The sequence below is a fragment of the Musca autumnalis genome, unplaced genomic scaffold, assembly GCF_047663935.1.
Source record: "Musca autumnalis isolate F117 unplaced genomic scaffold, ASM4766393v1 scaffold_4, whole genome shotgun sequence".
NCBI classification, from domain to species: Eukaryota; Metazoa; Arthropoda; class Insecta; order Diptera; family Muscidae; genus Musca; species Musca autumnalis.
In genome coordinates, this window is record NW_027411977.1 from 24,919,181 (window position 1) to 24,942,430 (window position 23,250).

Below are 23,250 nucleotides of genomic sequence, written 5' to 3' on the forward strand. Positions count from 1 at the left end.
AGAAAACTTATTTTTTTTAATTTTGAAAAAGGCAGGAAAAAAATATTCAAAAAATATATTTTTTATTTTATGAATTTTTTAATAAAAATAAAAGGATCCGGAAGGGAATTTTCCCACAATATTTTAGACATTTTTTTTTTTAATTTTGAAAAACATATGTAAATTTTATGGACTTTCTTGGTTAATTTTTTAATAAGAATAATAGGGAATGTGAGGGAATTTACCCCAATTTCTTTTTTAAGATTAATTTTTGGAAATTTTGAAATGAAATTTAAATCATTATGAAATATAATTTATATTTAAAAAAATTCAAGTCTTTATTTTTTTAGAACAATGTTTTATAAAACTTATTTTTTAAATTTGTTAAAAAAGGGCAGGCAAAAAATATTCAAAAAATATATTTTTTATTTTAAGATTTTTTTTTATAAGTTTTTTGTTGTTAATTTCTACGAGTTTTTTTTAATAAAAATAAAAGGGAAATTGTTATGCAAAATATTCAAAAATATATTTTTTTATTTTATGAATGTTTTAATAAAAATAAAAGGATCCGGAAGGGAATTTTCCCACAATATTTTAGAAAATTTATTTTTTTTTTTAAATTTTGAAAAACACATTTAAATTTCATGGACTTTTTTGGTTAACTTCTAATTTTTTAAATAAGAGTAAAAGGGAATGTGAGGAAATTTCCCACAATTTATTATTTTAAGATTAATTTTTGGAAATTTTGAAATGAAATTTAAATTATTATGAAATATATAATTTATATTTAAAAAAAATTTATTTTTTTTACAATTTTTAAGAATTTGCAATAAAAATTAAAGCGATTGTATCTTAAAAAATGTTTTAATTTCATGGACTTTTTTTGGTTAATTTCTATTTTTTTAATATGAATAAATGGGAATTTCCCACATTTTTTTCTAAATTTTATTTTTTAAAATTTTTGAAATACAATTAAAATGATAAGGAAACATATATTTTGTATTTAAAAAAACTTTAAATTTTTAGTTTAAAGAATTTGTTAATAAAAATAAAAGCGTTAAAAGTACGATTGTATATTAAAAAAATTAATCGCCACAGTAAAGGCCCCCTTGTCATTAAAAACTTTTGTCACATATTTCCCTCTCCTAAAAATAAAATTACCTTTTTCAAAATCTTTCTTATAAATTATAATTTTCCAACCTTGCCTAATAAAAAAGCAATTTCGGTTTCGAGTGTGTGTAAGCCATAGAGTGAAGACTTTTGAGGAAAATCTTCTAACGCTTCCTACTGACTATTGAGATGACCATCAAATCTGCAATTGATTTAATCAATCATATATAAAATAGTTTTTTAATCTTAAAAGCCATCATTGATTGTGAAAACATTATATTCTTAAAAATCATGTTGTCTCTAATGCTTGGTTTACATTTACGAAATCCACTCGATTTCAGCTGTCAAATCCAGATGAGATTTCATTTGACGTTTGAGCTATGGAATTGACAGTTGAAATCGAGTTGATTTCGTAAATGTAAACTTAGCATAAAAGCTATTACTACATACATTTCTGAAATTACTAACTCCCAACCCTGCCATTAAGCAGCCACAGGTTTATGTTTGTGTGTAGCAATGGAGAAAAAATTGTGAGTGTAATTTTTTATTTTGTGGGAGATGTTCTTAGGCCCCAACAACTCTCATTGAAAGATGCACACATTTTTCACACAATGCAAAAGCTTTTTGTATGCGGCTTCCTCTTCCGTGTTGTTGAGAAGAGAAGCAAAGAGAACAAATTGATTGAGTTTGAATGAGTAGAGGCGAGCATACATTAACGCACAATACAAGGAAGCAATCAATAAAAGGATCATAAATTTAAAATTAATTAAATATTTAAAATTAAATAAAAAAAACTTACATGAACACAATTCTTGTATTTGAAATTATATATAATTTTTTATGTATTTAAAAAATACATAAAATAATAATAAAAAAATATTTATTTTGGAACACTTGTGGGGTCCTTTTTTATTAATTAAACAAAAATCCAGTTTTGTAATAAAAACGTTTTGAATAAAATATCTTTCACAATTAAGGACAACATGTTTGATTTTGATTTGTTGCTGAAATATTTTGAATTTTTATAACTTTCCCTTTTCACATTTATTTATTTTTGTTTTCGCAAAAAAGGGGTCTATTTTAATAGGAACAAAATTGCTTTCTTTTCTTTCACTGCAATGCGAGCAACTAGCGTTTCACTTCTTTCGTTTTCGTTCTTGAAATTGTTGCCGTCGTTCTAAAACGCACCGTTTATACTGCTTAATAATAACGTAACATAACCGTCCGAGCCACTTGCAAAAACATTCTAAGTGCCGAAACATGCGGAAAACTGCGAAACCGCGAAAAACGTTTAACTACATAATGCCAGAAAAAAAAACAACAACACAACACAAAGTACAAAACTAACAACAACAAACTATTCGGCAAAAATAAGCTACGACACCCCATATAACAGTCCGTCAGTCATATCACTGCAGTTTTGTGAAGCTTCTATTGCATTATTCGTTTGCTAGTATTGGTGTTTAGTTGTTGTTTTGGGCTAGCCAAGCGCCTCAATTGATAATGGGAATGAATAAAAAAAAGCATGATGATGATCATCATCAGCAGGTTCTGGTTGGCCATGTGTGTGTGTGGGTAACCAGAAGAACTAAACGCGACCACCTTTTCTTGTTTCAAGTATTTATTGGTGGTGTAGGTCACAACAATAACACTAAAAACAGGAACAAATAATGTAAACTATTGAAATCCTAGTTGTGATAAGATAAGGCGTTTTTTTATTGAGTCAAATCATAAAACAAACTTATTGAAACAAATTAATCTTCTGAGGGGGAGAGACCCCTTCTGGGGAGAATTTTGTTATGTCATTGGTTGTGGCGAATGGCGCCATATTTCTTTATTTGTTTTTGAATGTTAGAATGTAATAAAAAGTTTACATTTTAAAGGAAATTAAAACATGAAAAATTCAAATTTACAATTTGTATGTTTTCGATACCAACTAAAAAAAGTGGGAATTTTTATTGCCTCAAATGCCTACAATTAGCTAAGAAAAATCTTACTATTTTTCTAATACAAAACTAAAATTTTGTAATTGACAAAAATCATGGGGAATTTAAAAAAAAATTAATGGAAATTTTTGAAAAAAAAAATAAAATTTGGAATTTTGTTGAATTTGAAAATTTTGTAATTGACAAAAATCATGAGAAATTTAAAAAAAAAAATCTTATGGAAATTTTTAAAAAAAAAAAAAAAAATAAAATTTGTTGAATTTCAAAATTCTTTTATATTTGTCTCAATTTTTAATTAAATTAATGGCCTGTTTATGTATGTCGATAAGAAAACGAATGCGGAAGAAAAACTACCAAATTTGAGTGTGTATTTCAAATTTGTTTTTTGTTTTGAAGCAAAAGCAAATGAAATAATATTTCAAAAACTAAAGTTTGGGTGTCTTTCATGCGCACACATTTTCGTTTCGAAATACATAAACTGGGGGTAAAATTTCCAATTTCTCCGAAAATTTCCCAAAAAGGAAAATTTTTATTTTTTATGTCCAAATTACTTAGATTTTAGTGTAGATCACAAATCTGCAAGAATTTTTTGAATATCATAAAAAACAAAAATTTCCCTATGAGGGAATTTTTTATTTAGGCTCCAAATTGAAAAATTCCTTTAAATTTTCACAAATCCTAATGAAAGATCTAAATTTCCATTGAAAATAAAAAATTCCCAAAAATTTCCCAAAAGGGAAATTTTAATTTTTTGCATCAAAAATACTTCGCTTTTGGCATAGATCACAAATCTGCAAGAATTTTTTGAATATCATGAAAAACAAAAATTTCCCTTCGAGGGAATTTTTTATTTAGGCTCCAAATTACAAAATTCTTTTATATTTTCACAAATCCAAAAGAAAGATCTAAGTTTCCGTTGAAAATAAAAATTTCCCAAAAGGGAAATTTTAATTTTTTACATCAAAAATACTTCGCTTTTGGCATAGATCACAAATCTGCAAGAATTTTTTGTATATCATGAAAAACAAAAATTTCCCTTTTGAGGGAATTTTTTATTTAAGCTCTAAATTGCAAAATTCCTTTAAATTTTCACAAATCCTAATGAAAGATCTAAATTTTCGTTGAAAATAAAAATTTCCCGAAAATTTCCCAAAAGGGAAATTTTTATTTTTTGTGTCCAAATTACTTAGATTTTAGTGTAGATCAGAAATCTGCAAGAATTTTTTGAATATCATGAAAAACAAAAATTTCCCTTCGATGGAATTTTTTATTTAGGCTCGAAATTACAAAATTCGTTTAAATTTTCACAAATCCTAATGAAAGATCTAAGTTTCTGTTGAAAATAAAAATTTCCCAAAAGGGAAATTTTAATTTTTTTCGTCAAAAATACTTCGTTTTTAGCATAGATCCCAAATCCGAAAAAAAATTGTAAATCTTCATAAACAACAATATCCTTTCTAGGGATATCTTATTTTAAAAGGGAAATTTTCAGGTTTTGTCTGAAAATCGTAGAGATTTTTGTATTAAACTTAAATAAAAAAGAAATTAACCCTTTATCGTTTCCCTCTTATAATAAGCCATTACTTCCCTATATTTTTATTCTAGCGAATGGTTACCGGCAAAAAAATCGACCACCCTTTTAATCATCTAAAAAAGAATTTCATATTAGAACAAGGAAGTATTGCTTGCACTTGGCTTGGTTGGCTGTCTGGCTGGCTACTCATATGAAAAATGAAAACGAAACGATGAAATGACGTCTGTGTGTGTGCTTGCAATTGACATAAAAATAAATGCATTTTTTTCAAATTGTTTTTACTTGTAAATAAATATTATGTACATCAATACAAAGCTAAAGAGAGGGAGAGGGCAAAAAGAGAGCACAAAATATAATCATCATTTGTAAAACAGAAGACGGCATTAATATGTTGACCATAACAATGAGGTATATAACTGAGGTAATATTAGGGTGGAGTGGATATGAAAATTTTTAGAAATATATAACAAATATATAATGTGTATAAAATATAACAAAAAATTTAAAATAAATATAAAAATTAAAAAAAAAAAAATAAAAAAATTAAAAAAAAAATAAAATTTAAAAAAGAAAATAAAAAATAAATGAAAATAATACAAATACAATTTAAAGTAAAAATTTAAAGTATTCTAAAAATAAAAATACACATTTTTTAGTTTTTATACATTTCTTTTTTAAATAACATTTTCAACATTTTCTCTCCCACCACCCCAACATTACCGGCTAAAAATTTAGCTTTAGCTTGCGGAAAAAACATCTCATAATTTTCATTGCTCCTCTTCTCACTTACATGCTCTCTTTCAGTTTGTTTTTGTTTTTGCTTCTATTGTGGGGGTATATTATTTATAGCTAAACGTGTTGTAAATAGCGCGCCAAATAAAACGGTTTATTTGCTGTTCGCTTTTTTGTTTTAGCATTTAAAGCTATTACAAAATGAAGATGAGAGGCGACGTTAATGCTCAAAACATTGCAAAAACATTTTGAAGGACATTTCATTTTATGAGAAAAAAATCTAATAATGCTTTAGCATTGTGTGTGTGAATGATTGTGTTTTCATGTGATAAGAAATCATGTGTGTTGGAGTGAGTGTGTGTGTGTGTGCTGGTGTCTGTTAGTTTTCATGCACAATTGCATTGACATTCAACTTGAAAAAAGTAAAACACACAAATTGTTATAAAGAAAGAGGGAGAAAATAATAAAATAAACAATAACTAGAATGCGGACGCTCACCTTTTGAGGAAGCGGTTTTGTTTTTTTTTTTATTTTTTATATAAAAATTGTTATATTTGTTTGTAGGGAAATTTTAGTCGTTTTGCTATTAAGGTAGATTTTGTATAAAGATAAAAATAAGAAAAAACCATAATATTTTAATATTTCGTTTGTGTGGAAAAATAACTTTTAAAAATTTGTAAAAATATCAAAAAAAAAAAAAAAAATATATATATAAATAAATAAAAATAAATATTCGTTTTTGCAAATTTTTTTTTATAAAAAAATATTTTTTTTTGTTTTGAAAATTAACTTCTAAAAATTTTTAATAATATTAAAATACAAAATGTTCACCAAATACTACTTTACAAAAAAAAAAATAATTAGTAAATAAATAAATAAAATAATTTTTCTTTTTTGAGTTTAAGAGCAGAAAATGTCTACTTTTAAAAATGTTAAAATTATGAAATTATTTTTTTTTTGGTAAAAAATAAAATAGATTATATTCTTGGAAAAAAATCATAAAAAAGGATTTTAATTTTTTTTAATGCAAAATTTTGCCGCTCTTGAACTCAAAAAAGGAATATTTTTATTTTTTGTAAGGAAGTTTTTTATGAACATTTTGTATTTTAATATTTTTAAACAATTTTTAGATGTTAATTTTCAAAAAAAAATTTTTTTATACATAGATATTTTGGCAAAAACGAAATAATTCCCAAAAACATTAAAAAAAAGTAAAAAATAATTATATCAGAAATAGTATTTTGTAAAAAAAGTTAATTTTTATTAATTATTAAAAAAATCTTATTTTTAATTTTTTTATAATTTTTCTTTCTATATTATTTAATTTTTCGAATTTTTTTTAAATCTTGTGATTTTTAGTATTTTTCTATAATTTCTTGATTTTTCTAAATATAAATGGTAATTTCAATTTAAATCCTTGTTTTTAATTTAAATGTTAAAAAATTATTAAAAATATAAATGGAAAATGTAAGAAAATGAAAACTTTTAAAAATGTTAAAATTATGAAATTATTTTTTTTTTTGGTAAAAAATAAAATAGATTTTTCCTTTTATATTCTTGGAAAAAAATCATAAAAAAAGATTTTTAACTTTTGCAAAGTAGAATTTTTCCGCTCTTGAACTCAAAAAAAGAATTTTTGTTTGTAAGGAATTGTTTTAAGAACATTTTGTATTTTAAAATTTTTAGAAGTTAACTTTCAAAAAAAAAAAAAATTAAAAAAATTATTTTGCAAAAACGAAATATTAATATATTTTGAGAATGAATGTATGTATTATTCCCAAAAATATTAAAAAAAGTAAAAAAAAATAATTATAGCATAAATAGCATTTTGTTAACAAAACTTAATTTTTATTAATCTTTTTTTTAATTTAATTTTTTAGTTTCAAAATTTTTTTTATAATTTTTCGAAAAAATATCTTCTTTCTATATTATTTAATTTTTCGAAATTTGTATAAATCTTGTGATTTTTAGTATTTTTCAATAATTTTTTCATTTTTTTTAAATTTAAATGTTAATTTCAATTTAAATGCTTTTTTAATTTAAATGTTAAAAAATAATTAAAAATATAGATGGAAAATGTAAGAAAATGTCTACTTTTAAAAATGTTAAAGTTATGAAATATTTTTTTTTTTTTTTTTGTAAAAAATAAAATATTTTTTTCTATATTCTTAGAAAAAAATCATAAAAAAAGAATTTTAACTTTTTTAAAGTAGAATTTTTCCGCTCTTGAACTCAAAAAAGGAATTTTTTTGTAAGGAAGTGTTTTATAAACATGTATTTAAAAATTTTTAGAAGTTAATTTTCAAAACAAAGAAAAATATTTTTTTTTTAAAAAATATTTTTGCAAAAACGAAATATTAATATATTTTGAGAATGAATGTATTACTCCCAAAAAAATTAAAAAAATAATTATATCAGAAATAGTATTTTTTAAACAAAAGTTAATTTTTATTAGTTATTAAAAAATAAATTTTTTTAATTTGATTTTTTGGTTTCAATATATTTTTATAATTTTTCGGAAAAATGACTTCTTTCTATATTATTGAATTCTTCGAAATTTTTAGTATTTTTAAAAAAATTTTTGATTTTTTTTTAAATTTAAATGTTAAGAAATAATTACAAATATAGTTGGAGAATGTATTATTTTCACAAAAAAAAAAATCATAGATACATCGAAAATTTTATTTTAAAAACAAATGACAAAAATAAAATTGTCGTTAATTTTTAAATAAACTTTCCTTCCATATTCTTAATGATTTTTGGACAAAATTCATAAAAAAAGAAAAAAATTCTTAATTTGAACTCAAAGAAGGAAATCATTATAATTATTATTATTATTATCATTATTATTAATATTATTATTATATATAATTATTATTATATATAATATTATATATAATAATAATAATAATAATAATAATAATAATAATAATAATAATAATAATAATAATAATAATAATAATAATAATAATAATAATAATAATAATAATAATAATAATAATAATAATAATAATAATAATAATAATAATAATAATAATAATAATAATAATAATAATAAATAAAAACTTAATAACATCGATAAATGTTTTTTAAACAGAAGTAAATTTTCACTAATTATTAAAAAATTTACTTTTATTATTTTTTTTTAATTAAATTTTTTAGTTTTCCATTTTTTTATAATTGTTAGCATTTTTTTAAAATAACTTTTTTCAATATTGTTTAATTTTTCGAAATTTATTTTAAATTTTATTATTTTAGCAGCAAAGAAAATTTTTTCTATAACGAAAATAAAACTTTCGTTAATTTTCACTAATTATTAAACAATTTACTTTTATAATTTTTTAATTTGAATTTTTTGGTTTTCCATTTTTTTATAATTTTTAGCATTTTTTTAAATAACTTTTTTCAATATTTTTTCATATTTCGAAATTTTTTTTAAATTTTATTATTTTAACTGCAGAGAAAATTTTTTCTATATAATAATATTTATGAATGTTTTTTTTTTAATATTTAAATGTTTATGTTTAATATTTAATTATTTTAAAAATATAGTAAAAGAATGTATTATTTTCAAAAAAAGGGTTGAAAATTATAGGGATATCGAAAATTTTATTTTAACAACAAAATAAAAATAAAAGTTTTAATGTCTTTTTCAAAATTTTTAATTTTGTTTTAATTTTCAAAACTATTAGCATTTTCCGAAAAATATTTTTAATTTTTCGAAATTTTTATTTTCCCATAATACTTTTTATTTATATTTTTTTTAATTTTTTATGATTTTTTTCTATTATTTCTTGTCAAGGTCATGCATGATGCGCATTAATGCATCTCTGTTACCCATGTTTTCTTTCTGCTCCCAAATGTGTCCGGCTAGTTGTTTTCGTTGTTATTTCAAATTACTGTAAATTACTCTCATTTTACAAAAAAGATTTCCTGGTTCTCAGATGTCCATTTTTTGTGACACATAAATACACACAAAGTCACACATATGTACATACATATGTATATAGAGAATGCTTCTGCCGCTGTATGAGGAGGCGGAAAAGTTTTCTTAATTACGGAAACTTATACGCCACCTCATCATAATCATACCATGTGCATGTGTATTGTATTGCTCATACGCACCAAGTGATCTTGGTCATCATCTTCAAAAAAGAAATCTTATATGAAGAGAAAAACAAGAGAAAGGGTACAACAGTGGGAGAGAGAAAGCGGGTGGAGTATGTGATTTTATTAGTGAGTAGGAAGCATGAGAAATATGATTTCTGTAAAGGCAAAAGCAAGTGCAAACAAGAAAATTTTCAAATGACTAAACTTATTTTGGCATTTACACAGGGCAACAAAGCAGTGAGCCAAATAAAAGCAAAAAAGATAAAAAATGAGAAAAGGTGTGAAGATCATACAAATTCAAAATTCTAGTAAAGCGTGAGGATTTAAAAAAATATATATACACCATGTTGTCATTAATTGTTTTTGTTTCAAAATTTTTGATAAAATATCAGAAACTTAAAAAACAATAATCTTTTAAATCATCTCGATACTGAAAATATTTACATCAAGTTACATTTTTTTAGTGTTTCTTTTGTTCTTCTGTGTAATTTATTCATTTTCGGCACTTGTTGTTGTTGCATCTATTGTGTTCATTATTTTATTATTATTTTGTATTATTGTTGTTCTAATTTTTTGTGTTAAAAATGCGTGCCAAGTGCAAGTGCAAAATGCATCACAACATCAGTACGGACACGGCACACAGAAAACCCACAACAATTGCACATTTTTTCTAATTTTAAAATACAAAACAACAAAAAAGTGGCGGTGGTGGCGGCGCCGTTTGCCAATAAAAATACAACAATCAAGCAAAGCTATGAAATGGCAAATGAAATGAAAAACATACTACGACGCTATAGTTTCAACTATGAATGGGGTCTGACGACCAAATAGAACTAGAAATTTTATGTTTCTTTTTTGTTTTGCTAAATTTGAAAATTGCGTTGCCAAAAACATTAAGCTGTGGCAAGTGGAATGTCGAGGGGTGCGGTGCCAAGGGATAGACAAGACAGTCAGCATTATGGCGCTGTTCGGTGCAATTTTTTTGCTTGTAAACCAGCATCTGCTGACATAAAAGTGATGCAATCAACCAACCAACCAGGAAGTGTAATTATTTTAAGAAGGAATATTTTTGGGTTGTTAAAAACGCAATACCACAACAAAGTTAATATTGTTTTGTAATATTATTAACTCGATAATGATTTATTTTCCAATGGGTATGCGTTTGTATGTACAATAAAGCCTCGACTCTTTATCTTTATTACGGCTGGCTACTCCCTGCCTTGTAATGAGATTTCACTCAAAACCAATGCATTTTTAATGCACTCTTTTTCAGTTGTATTACTCAGACTCTTCCTCTCTATACCCCGGTTATTCAGAGAATATGCCTCACTGCCTGCATTGTGCATTTTTATCTCAAACCACAATAAAGTCTATGTAAACAAACCGCACACACGCGTAGCACAAAGCTTTACAAATGAAATTGATAAGCTTTCAAGGCCATCACAATTTCTAATACAATGCACTTTTAGTGTGCAATGCAGTGCCTAAGTAAATATCTATGTAAACACAATTGTAGTTTTACAAACATATGTATGTAAAAATGTGTGTTAACAGCATTGGAGAAGAACAAAATGCAACGTTACAAAGCAAATAGGAAATATTTTGTTAGAAAGAAAAAACAAAAAAAAAAACGAAAGCTAAAACAATTGAGAACGTAAATGAAAAGTTAAGATTGCATTCGCTTCCCCATGAGCCATTATGTGGAACATCAAAATTGACTAGAAGTGTGGGGAAGGTGGAAATTTCCAGGTCTAATCTCTTATTTGCAGTACAAATCTTCACGATTTGGCTTGTGGGTTTTTTAAAAAAATTTTTAAGGCTTGTGGATTTTTTAAGAATATTTTTCAAGGCTCGTGGATTTTAAAATAATATCATTTAAGTCTCGTGAATTAAAAAAATATTTACGGCTCGTGGATTTTTTTAAGGATTATTATAAACATGAATTTTTTTAAAAATGCTTTGGAGCTCTTGGCTTTTTTAAAAATATTTTTTAGTGCTGGCAGATATTTTGAGAATATTTTAAGGGCTCGTGGACTTTTTAAGAACATTCTGAATGCTTCTGGATTTTTTAAGGAAAGTTTTAAGGGCTCGTGGATTTTTTAAATTAATATTTTTAGAACTCGTGGATTATGTTAAACTTATTTTTAGAACTCGTGGATTATTTTAAAAATATTTTTAGAACTCGTGGATTATTTTAAAATTATTTTTAGAACTCGTGGATTATTTTAAAAATATTTTTAGAACACGTAGATTATTTTAAAATTATTTTTAGAACTCGTAGATTATTTTAAAAATATTTTTAGAACTCGTGGATTATTTTAAAAATATTTTTAGAACTCGTGGATTATTTTAAAAATATTTTTAGAACTCGTGGATTATTTTAAAAATATTTTTAGAACTCGTGGATTATTTTAAAAATATTTTTAGAACTCGTGGATTATTTTAAAAATATTTTTAGAACTCGTGGATTATTTTAAAAATATTTTTAGAACTCGTGGATTATTTTAAAAATATTTTTAGAACTCGTGGATTATTTTAAAAATATTTTTAGAACTCGTGGATTATTTTAAAAATATTTTTAGAACTCGTGGATTATTTTAAAAATATTTTTAGAACTCGTGGATTATTTTAAAAATATTTTTAGAACTCGTGGATTATTTTAAAAATATTTTTAGAACTCGTGGATTATTTTAAAAATATTTTTAGAACTCGTGGATTATTTTAAAAATATTTTTAGAACTCGTGGATTATTTTAAAAATATTTTTAGAACTCGTGGATTATTTTAAAAATATTTTTAGAACTCGTGGATTATTTTAAAAATATTTTTAGAACTCGTGGATTATTTTAAAAATATTTTTAGAACTCGTGGATTATTTTAAAAATATTTTTAGAACTCGCGGATTATTTTAAAAATATTTTTAGAACTCGTGGATTATTTTAAAAATATTTTTAGAACTCGCGGATTATTTTAAAAAGATTTTTAGAACTCGTGGATTTTTTAAAAATATTTTTTAAAGCTTGTGGATTTTTTTAAAAATATTTTTAGAACTCGTGGATTATTTTAAAAATATTTTTAGAACTCGTGGATTAATTTAAAAATATTTTTAGAACTCGTGGATTATTTTAAAAATATTTTTAGAACTCGTGGATTATTTTAAAAATATTTTTAGAACTCGTGGAATATTTTAAAAATATTTTTAGAACTCGTGGATTATTTTTAAAATATTTTTAGAACTCGTGGATTATTTTAAAAATATTTTTAGAACATGTGGATTATTTTAAAAATATTTTTAGAACTCGCGGATTATTTTAAAAATATTTTTAGAACTTGTGGATTATTTTAAAAATATTTTTAGAACTCGTGGATTATTTTAAAAATATTTTTAGAACTCGCGGATTATTTTAAAAATATTTTTAGAACTTGTGATTATTTTAAAAATATTTTTAGAACTCGTGGATTATTTTAAAAATATTTTTAGAACTCGTGGATTATTTTGAAAAATATTGTTTAAGGCCCGATTTTTTAAAAATATTTTTAGAACTCGTGGATTATTTTGAAAAATATTTTTAAGGCCCGTGGATTTTTTAAAAATATTTTTAGAACTCGTGGATTATTTTGAAAAATATTGTTTAAGGCCCGATTTTTTAAAAATATTTTTAGAACTCGTGGATTATTTTGAAAAATATTTTTAAGGCCCGTGGATTTTTTAAAAATATTTTTAGAACTCGTGGATTTTTTTAAAAATATTTTTAGAACTCGTGGATTATTTTGAAAAATATTTTTTTAAGGCCCGTGGACTTTTTAAAAATATTTTTAAGGCCCGTGGATTTTTTAAAAATATTTTTTAAGGCTCGTTAATTTTTTAAAAATATTTTTTAAGGCCCGTGGATTTTTTAAAAATATTTTTTAAGGCTCGTGGATTTTTTAAAAATATTTTTTAAGGCTCGTGGATTTTTTAAAAATATTTTTGAAGGCTCGTGGATTTTTTAAAAATATTTTTTAAGGCTCGTGGATTTTTTAAAAATATTTTTTAAGGCTCGTGGATTTTTTAAAAATATTTTTTAAGGCTCGTGGATTTTTTAAAAATATTTTTTAAGGCTCGTGGATTTTTTAAAAATATTTTTTAAGGCTCGTGGATTTTTTAAAAATATTTTTTAAGGCTCGTGGATTTTTTAAAAATATTTTTTAAGGCTCGTGGATTTTTTAAAAATATTTTTTAAGGCTCGTGGATTTTTTAAAAACATTTTTTAAAGCTCGTGGATTTTTTAAAAACATTTTTTAAAGCTCGTGGATTTTTTAAAAACATTTTTTAAAGCTCTTGGATTTTTTGTAGGGCTTGTGAATTTTTAAAGAATATTTTTTAGGGCTTGTGGATAGTTTAAAAATATTTTTAGAGCTCGAGGATTTTTTAAAAATATTTTTAGAGCTCCAGGATTTTTTAAGAAAATTTTTAGAGCTCGTGGATTTTTTAAAAATATATTTTAGGGCTCGTGGATTTTTAAGAATATTTTTTATGTATCCTGGATTTTTAACAAAATTTTTTAGGTCTCCTGGATTTTTTAAGAATATTTTTAAGACTTGTGGTTTTCTTGAAAATATCTTTAAAGGCTTCTGCATTTTTTAAGAATACCTTTGTAAGGCTTTTATAAGACTTGTCGATTGTTAACAACATTTATTTAAGCTTTGTGATTTTTTTTAAAAATGATTTTTTAATGTTAAAAACTTCAAGGGCTTACGTAACGAAAATTATCTCCATCACACCTATTACCAATTCCATAATCATTCCTTTCCAATAATTAATTTCCTATTACAGCTTCCATTTAAAACAACCCCTTCAAACCTTTTCTCATTTCAACAACAGCCTCCCTCCAGTGCTGATTTCTCTTCTCCGGTGTGTGTGTGCACCACATCACAATATTACCCTCTCCCTTTACTACTCCATTGACCTTGAATTTCTGGTGTTTAGCAAATGGGATGGGAGATAATATTTGTCATCTTGTTGTCGTCGTCATCATCATCGTCGTGCAATGGGGGTATTCGTTTATGTAAGGAGAGATCTTCATGAATTGTGTTTGTCTACTCCTGCTGTATCAATGCACTTTAACCTTGAAAAATGTTATGTTGGCGCAGGCGCCCAAAAACACTTATTTTGTCCCCAAAGTCCCCAACATAAAAGAGTAACCATTTTAGTCTCTCTCCCTGCCATTTAAGAGAATGCAATTGAATTGTTTTGGTTTCCTTTCTCAATGAAAGGGGTTGTATTGTGCTGTGGGGGGTTATGGTAATATGGGGTTGTGTTTTTGTCTCTGTTATTGTTCGTTTGGTTCATTTCATTTGAGAGTTCGTATGAGTTTGAGGTGTGAGTATGTTTGTTGTTGTTATTGTCACTTTCGCTTATATGCAATTACTCGCATATTGTGTGTATATATGACGACTTTTGTAGAATAATATACACACATGCAATGAATGCGGTGTTTTGCCAGTTTAATGGTTGTAAAGGGGGAGTGAATGGGGGGTGTGTTTTTGAAGATGGCAAAAAATTACACAATTGTGTAAAAAATTGTGGAATTTTATAGAAATATGGGGATTATTTTAATTATTAATAAAATAATTGGAAAAATAATAATAAGTTTGCTAATTTTTAAAAGAATTCTAGAAAAATGCAAAATTTTAATTTTGAATAATAACAAATAAATAAATTTCAACAAAATTAAAAAAATATATTTTAATTGATTAATTTTACTTAATTTAATTTTGTTTCATTTATTTTATTTGTTTTAAATATTAAAGTTTTCATTTATCTAACAGGAATTTAGCACTGTCAAATTACAAAAAATATATATATTTTTAATTTTAAATAATAACAAAATAAATTTCAACAAAATAAAAAAAAAATATTTTAATTGATTAATTTTACTTAATTTATTTAAGCTTCATGTATTTTATTTGTTTTAAAAATTAATGTTTTCATTTATCTAATTGGAATTTAGCACAAACATTATTGCCCAATTTAAAAAATGATTAATGTTCATATTATTTTAAGTGCACTTATATATTGTACTTTAAACAACAATTACTTTTTTATTGTTTACAACAAATAAATCTTCTTTTAACTTATTCTGAATTTTTATAAAAATAAAAAATACTAAATTTCTGATAATCAAATTTTGTTGAATTATTGTTGCATTTTAAACAAACATCAAAATGTTGAAGTTTCAACAAAACCTGAAAAATTAATTTTCGAAACTGTTTGCTAATTTTTGTTTTTTTTTTCTCTTTTTGTTAAAAAATGTTTAATAATATTTTTTTTTTTTCAACAATTAAAAAACAAAATCAACAAATTCTTTTGATTTTACCAACAATGGAAATTTTGTGTACTCGCTTAATTTTGTTCTTTGTTCTAAAACTTCGACCTACGTCAAAAATTACACGTGTACCCTGCAAGGGCTTTTTCTTTGTTTGGTTTTCAAAAACTGTCTTATCAGCAAGTGGCTGATAATTTGTTCCCAGCCCCTCCAGTGTTTATAAACAAATAAAATTCAATTAAACAAAAATAAATTGTTAATTATTGCGCAGTGAAAGTGTTTTTACGTTGCAAATAAATGTTTTTTTTAAAGGGCGTTGATGAGAAAGATGATGGATGAATGATCCTCGTCATCACAAACACAAACATTTATTTGAAAAAAAAATCACTATTGATTTATTTCCGGCTAGATTATTAAACAAAAATAACAAATACAACAACCAGCAAACAAACAACCATCCAACAGACTGAACTTTCAGTTAACCCAAGTCAAAGTTGAATGAACTTTTGGGGGTAATGTAAAGGCAATGACGACGACGAAGATGATGATGATGATGTTTTAGGATATATTGTGTAATAAATATTGCCAACAACTTGAAACCCCTCTTCGCCTTCCTCTCCTCACGTTCAAAGTTTGCCAGACATTGTTGGAAGTCCTTGTTGTTGCTGTTGTTGCACAATCCATTGTCTAGTCGCACCCATTTGAATGTCAACAACCAGCGAAAACAAACACGTCAGACAGAAAATTTCCCAAACACACACACACAAAGTCACTCACTCGCATGAGAGTGTACATGAACCCTTTTTTAAGTATCCTTATGAGTCGCATATGATTTTTATGCTGACTACCCGGTGCTTTTCGCTTTTAATACATAAATCGCACACTAACTCGTGCCAGGCCGGCGGCGGCAAGCGGGGGCATTCTTTAGACCAGACCAAAGGCAGGACGACAACAACAACAGGAAGGCAATACACTTCTAAGTTCATGTTGTTATAGCACAATTGCTGCTGTTCTGTGTTGTTGTTCTGTAGAGTTCAGTGTTCAGGTTATTGAACCAGCGCCAAATCGGTTGTTGACGCCGTCGTTCATTGCCTTTCCATCTTTCTGTGGTTGCTGGTATCCTCCTTTTATTTTGGGGGTATACACACCCAAATGAAAAGCGAAAGACAAACGAGCAGGCATAATCTAGCTGTCTGTCTGACACCACCATCACCCCCAACCACCTTTGTCCCGAAAGCAAGAATATTGCACTCTTGCGTCGCCATGTCTAGCCGCATGCAAAAAAAAGTCCTTACCCAACATGACAATGGTTGGTGTAGTGTTAGTGTTACAACAACCCAAGCTAACGGGCGTTGACTTTAGCCCAACAACAACAACAAACTGAAACCTCGGACAAGGTCCATGGATGCCAGGCAGGCAGGCTAAGTTTTCTTTTAGAATTTCCATTGCTTTCCATTTTGTTTTTATTTCGTGCTCCACACCACCCTCCATCCCAGTGACTCCATTGTGGATATTCATAATATTGCAGGAGCAGCAGCAACGTCAGCAGCAGCCATCACTTTCGGTCATTGAACTTTTGGCTAGGCGTCGCGTAGTACGTCTACCGTTTGTCTGCAGGAAAATTGAGCAAAGTTTCACTTTTAATTTTCCCCATCATTCACAAAACAAAACAAAAAACAACAACTAACCTCCATTCCTACCCCTTGACGCAAAAGGGGCCCCACCAAGGTTTATGACCATCATTTTTGTTTGTGGCAATTGTGTTGTCGCAGGTTCACGATTACGTTATACAAAATTGCAACACTTGCGCATTGGTTGTGTTGTGCAGATCCTTTTGCAGACATTGCACACACACAGGACACCCAACAACTTGCATGTTGTCTATGGTCGTGTTGTTGGTTGGTTTGTAATGTGCATTGCCCTTAATGTTATTGTTGTTGTTGGTGGAACATTTGTTTGGTTGTTGATGATGCCTTTCATTGGAGCTATGCCGGTCATTGAACCTGGCCATGGCGTCAACGTTCAACAACGACCACTAGCAAACAACAACAACAACAACGTCAGCACCAGCACCAAAAGGACAACAGCAAAAATGGCAGTTGAATTCTTTGGAAGATAGAGAGAGTTTTGCCAACCAACAAAAGGGGTGTGTTGGGGAATATCGAGAATTATTTCTAGAAATATCCTTTAAAATGAAATTTTTAATATTTTTGGGAATAAGAAAAAAATTTTAGCGCACCGTTAAACGGAAATAAAGTGTTATTCTTGAAGTTGGGATAAGATAAAATCTTTATCCACACTTCACGGATAAGAGTTTATTACCATTTCGATGTAAACATATCTTATCCGGGCCCCTTTAATGAGTAAAATATTTTATCCGTAATATTGAAATAGTTGTGTAAAGAACATTTCTGAAATGATAACACTTTATCCGCAACCTTTAAATAACAAAAATATCTCACTCGTGCGATAAAACGATTATCCACGATTTTTGTACGGGAAAATAACCTAATTTCCAAAGTACTTGGATAAAGAAAACACTGTATCCAAGGTACTTCGATGAGGAAACACTTGGATAAGGAAAAAAAACGTTATCGAAGATATATGGATAAAGGTGAAACCCTACCCAAGACACTTGGATAAGGGAAAAACATTATCCAAGGTGTTTGGATAGAGGAAAAACATTATTCAAAATACATGGATAAAGAAAACACTTTATCCACAATATTTGAATAAAGGTAAAATCCTACCCAACATACTTGAGTGAGGGAACACCATTATCCAAACAGCTTGGATAAAGGAAAAACTTTGTTAAAGGTAATTGGATAAAGAATAAACTTTATCCAAGATATTTGGATAAAGAAAATATATCATGGATAACTCAATTTTCATATGCAAGATACTTATATAAAAGAAAAACTTTATCCAAGGTGCTTGGATAAAGGAAAAACTTTATCCATGGTGTTTCGATAAAGAAAAAACGATTGCTAAGTCTGGAGTTTCCCCCATTGGCTTAACTTCATCACTTTCCTCTTTGCAGAGAAAAATGTTTACAAAACGCACTGACAGCTTGCAAAATTTACTGATCGCTACCAATATCATGATTTCATCCCGGCGAAGGGAATTATCAATTGGCTTTTCAGTTTTTGAAATTATGATTTTTTAGTGAAAACCTGAACTCTTTAAGCATCGACTATTCTCATGTTAATGAGAATGCATGTTAATGAGAATGATGCTCACTTTTCGGCTTTCCCAAAAAAACACCAGAACAAAATATTTGCAAGCTGACAGCACGATTCAACTAAGAAATCATCGATTTCTGTTAAGTTGAAATAACATCAACACAGTTACCTGTGAGTATGTCGTTGGAATTTTATTTACAAAATTCCGTTTTGCGCGTGCCTTCGCTGTTTTTTGTTTGTTTTGTTTTAGTTGAAGATTCAATCATATGATTGCTAAGTCTGGAGTTTCCCCCATTGGCTTAACTTCATCACTTTCCTCTTTGCAGAGAAAAATGTTTACAAAAAAATCATGATATTGGTAGCGATCAGTAAATTTTGCAAGCTGTCAGTGCGTTTTGTAAACATTTTTCTCTGCAAAGAGGAAAGTGATGAAGTTAAGCCAATGGGGGAAACTCCAGACTTAGCAATCATATGATTGAATCTTCAACTAAAACAAAACAAACATAAAGAAAAAACTTTATCCATGGAGCTTGGATAAAGGAAAAACTTTATACAAGGAGCTTGGCTAAAGGAAAAACTTTATCCACAGTGATTGGATAAAGAAAAACCTTTAAACAAGATATTTGGATAAAGGTAAAAGCCTACCCAAGATATTTTGGTGAAGGGAAAATGTTATCCAAGGTGTTTGGATAAAGGAAAAACTTTATCTAAGGTGCTTGGATAAAAGAAAAAGTTCATCCATGGTGTTTGGATAAAGAAAAACTTTTATACAAGTTATTTGGATAAAGTTAAAGCCCTACCCAAGGGTGTGGATAAAGAAAAAATTCTATCCGAGATGCATGGAAAAAAGAAAAACTCTATCCAAGTAGCTTGGATTAAGGAAAAACTTTATCCAAGGTGCTTGGATAAAAGAAAACTTTTTTCAAGTTGCTTGGATAAAGAAAAATCTTTATACAAGACATTTGGATAAAGATAAAATTTTAACCAAGATACTTGGATGAAGGAAAAACTTTATCCAAGTAACTTGGATAAAGAAAAACTTTATCCAAGGTACATATAAAACAAAACAGCATCGAAGATGACTGGATAACGGAAAGCATTATTCAAAATACTTGGATAAAGAAAAAAATGTCATTCAAAGTATTTGAATAAAGAAAAAACGTTATCCAAAGTACTTGGATAAAGGAAAGACTTTATCCAAGGTGCTTGGATAAAAGAAAACATTTATCCAAGGTGCTTGGATAAACAAAAACCTTTATACAAGTTATTTGGATGAAGGAAAAACTCTATCCAAAGAGCTTGGATTAAGGTAAAACTTTATCCACGGTGATTGGATAAAAGAAAAACCTTTACACAAGAAATTTGGATAAAGTTAAAATTTTACCCAAGATACTTGGATGAAGGAAAAACTTTATCCAAGGAGTGTGGTTAAAGGAAAAACTTTATCCAATGTGCTTGGATAAAGGAACAATTTTATCCACGGAGTGTGGATAAAGAAAAAACTTTATCCAAGGTGCTTGGATAAACGAAAAACTTTATCAAACGTACATGGATAAAGAAAAACTGTATCAAACTTACTTGGATAAAGGAAAATCATTTTCCAAGATATTTGCATAAAGGAAAAAACTTAATCAAAGTACATAGGATAAAGAAAACCTTTATCCAAGATATTTAGATAAAGGAAAATCCTAATATCATAGATAACTTATTTTTCATTTTCAAGGTAGACGAAAAATGTTATCCTAGGTACTTGGATAAAGTAAAAACTTTATCCAAGATAATTGGATAATAGAAGAGCTTTATCCACGATATTTGGTTAACAAAAAAACCGCCCCATGAGACTTTTGGATGTCATTTGGCTATGCAAAGAAAATTATCCACGTCTTTGGATAATCCAGGAACGTTATTCTTTTCATTTGGATAAGAACAAAGCATTACACCTGTCATTTAGATAAGACAGAAACATTGTCCAGGTCATTCGGATAAGCCAAAACATTATTCACGTTATTTGGATAAGGCAAAACTGTTATCCACGTTATTTGGATAAGCCAAAAATATTATCCACTTTATTTGGATAAGGCAAAAATATTATCCACGTTATTTGGATAAGGCAAAAATATTATACATGTCATTTGCATACGGGAAAATATTATCCACGCCGTTTGGATAATACAGAAATATTATCCACGTAATTTGAATAAGGTTAAACCTTACTATCACATGGATAAACTCACCACCATTTTCATATTATAAAAGTTATTTCTTTGTGGATAATGTGATAGTAATAAAATTATATAATCAAAAAAATAAAAGAAATTTCCAAAAAAAAAATTCGTTACACCCTATGACAATATGAAAATGAAAACAACAACATTATCATTCAACCCAGACCTGCTCAATAATATTTGCCGTGGTTCGGTGTTTGTTGGTGGGTTGGTTTTTTTTCGCCGCCTGTATGTTTTTGGGTATTTTGAAAGCAACGGTGATGACGTTGCAGCACACAAACAAATTTACAAATATTCTCACCCCACCTTGTTTGCTGCAATTTCGGGATTTTCTCTATGATAATAAAATCAATTTGAAAAACAGTAAAATCTATCATTACCTTGTTATAATAGCAGCTAAATCTTATAAGGAATGCCGGTTTTGTTGCTTATGTTTTTTTTTTGTTTTAATTTAACTTAAATCTTAATGATTGCTTGCTTATACATGTAATTACAAATTATCAGTCTTTCACTCTCTTTCTTTTTTTCTTCGTTTGGTTTTAAGCTATTTTTTATTTTATTTTTTTTTGGTTTTTTTTTTTTATTTTGTAAGACAAGTTATAGGATAGTCCTGCAGCAGTCTTATTTCATGTAAGTCTTCTTCTTCTAGGTTTGTTTTAAACGCGATTTAAATATATTCACAAATGCAAAGATATCGCGAAAATATAAAGGATATCGTCGCAACAATTTACTGAATCCTGAACACATTGCGGTGGCACAATCTCTTGCTTCGGGTTTACTCTTTACAAAATTTTTACTTTGGTTTTTTTATTTTTGGTTAATTTTTCTAGATTTTTCTTCAATTCAATTGTTGTTTTTCATTATGTACACTTGTCGTCGGTCGACTTCGCCTAGAGTTCGTTAAGTAATTTATTGATAACTTATTGCTAGAGATGAGCATGTTTGTTGTTGTTGCTGTTGGTGATTTTGTGAATGATTCTTAACTGTTGTTGAAATTTGTTTTTTTGTTTTTCAATAAAAAAATCAGTCTTTTTCTTGCTTTTGTTTAGTTTTGTTGGTATTGAGATTTGTTTAAGTCGAAAACTATGCTAGAGAGATTTTTATTGGTTAGGCATGACCTGCCCTACACGTTAGCAGCCCGGGATAGGACTAAATGTTCAAAGTGTTAGAACTTTCAATGCTGCTGCTGCTGCTACTGGCGATACGGCCTTTGCAGAACAGACATAAGGAAGGCAAGGAATCTGCACACACATGCCGTCGTCCGTCCCCTTGTCCCTCCCCTGCTTATGATGTTGACTTCGTATGCATTCGGCACAGTGTGCTTGCATTTTTGTTCGTATTCTATCGTGTCTTGTTTATTATTTTGTTTCCTTTTTTTCCCACACAGACACGCACTCACACAATGACACTTATGCTGCCAGACAATAACCGGAGAAAGGCAACAAAAAAGCATTGCTTAGACATTTTCGCAACTCTGCAGAAAGTTTAACTTGAATCTTTGTCGGGTCGTCAACCTTTTTAGTATTGATGTAGGGAAGTTATTCTTTGTGGAGGGAGTTGGGTAATCTAAAGGGGATGGATGGATGGTTGGTTGGTCGGTGCACCAGTCATAAAACCATTCATAAGATATATGGTGGCTGATGGGTGTAAGGGTTTTTATTCATTGAGTGAACATTGACAGAGAGAGAGAGAGCGTGATTTAAGGAGAGAGGCAGAGAACCCACAATGAAATGAAGAGAATTATGCAGAAATCGAAATAAAAGCCTTTTTGGGATTTTTCAATAAATATTCGAAACTTTGGGGACCTTTTCCAGGCACTTGAAGTCATGTATGTAAAAAATGTAACAAACGTCGTAAATCCAGAATCAAGTGAAACCATGTTTGCAATGAATTGCGGAATCTTTACACCGATTTTTTAAGAGTTTTTGACAACGAAATTTTTCAAAATGTCGCAAAAGTCGTAAACTTGTATAAAACTGTAAAAAACATTGTAAATCCAAAATCGAGTGACATTTTTTACAGTTAATTGTCAAATCTGTGGAAATCTAGCAACTGTTTTTCACTTCGAAATGTAGCAAATGTCGTAAACTTGTATAAAATTGTAAAAAAATGTTACAAACTTCAA

The 23,250-nt window shown here is 27.5% G+C and overlaps 1 protein-coding gene across 2 annotated transcripts in view; it reads right to left on the reverse strand.

Annotated features, from left to right (window-relative positions):
• Blimp-1 (PR domain zinc finger protein 1) overlaps window positions 1–23,250 on the reverse strand; it is a 53,137-nt gene that overhangs the window by 13,904 nt on the left and 15,983 nt on the right. The window contains exon 1 of one of the 2 annotated variants that reach the window (XM_073986308.1): window positions 1,889–2,497. The exons of the other annotated variant lie outside the window; for it this stretch is intronic. The gene's annotated coding sequence lies outside the window, so the exon portion shown is untranslated. Of the gene's footprint in view, window positions 1–1,888; window positions 2,498–23,250 lie in introns of those variants that run through there. 2 annotated transcript variants of the gene reach the window in all.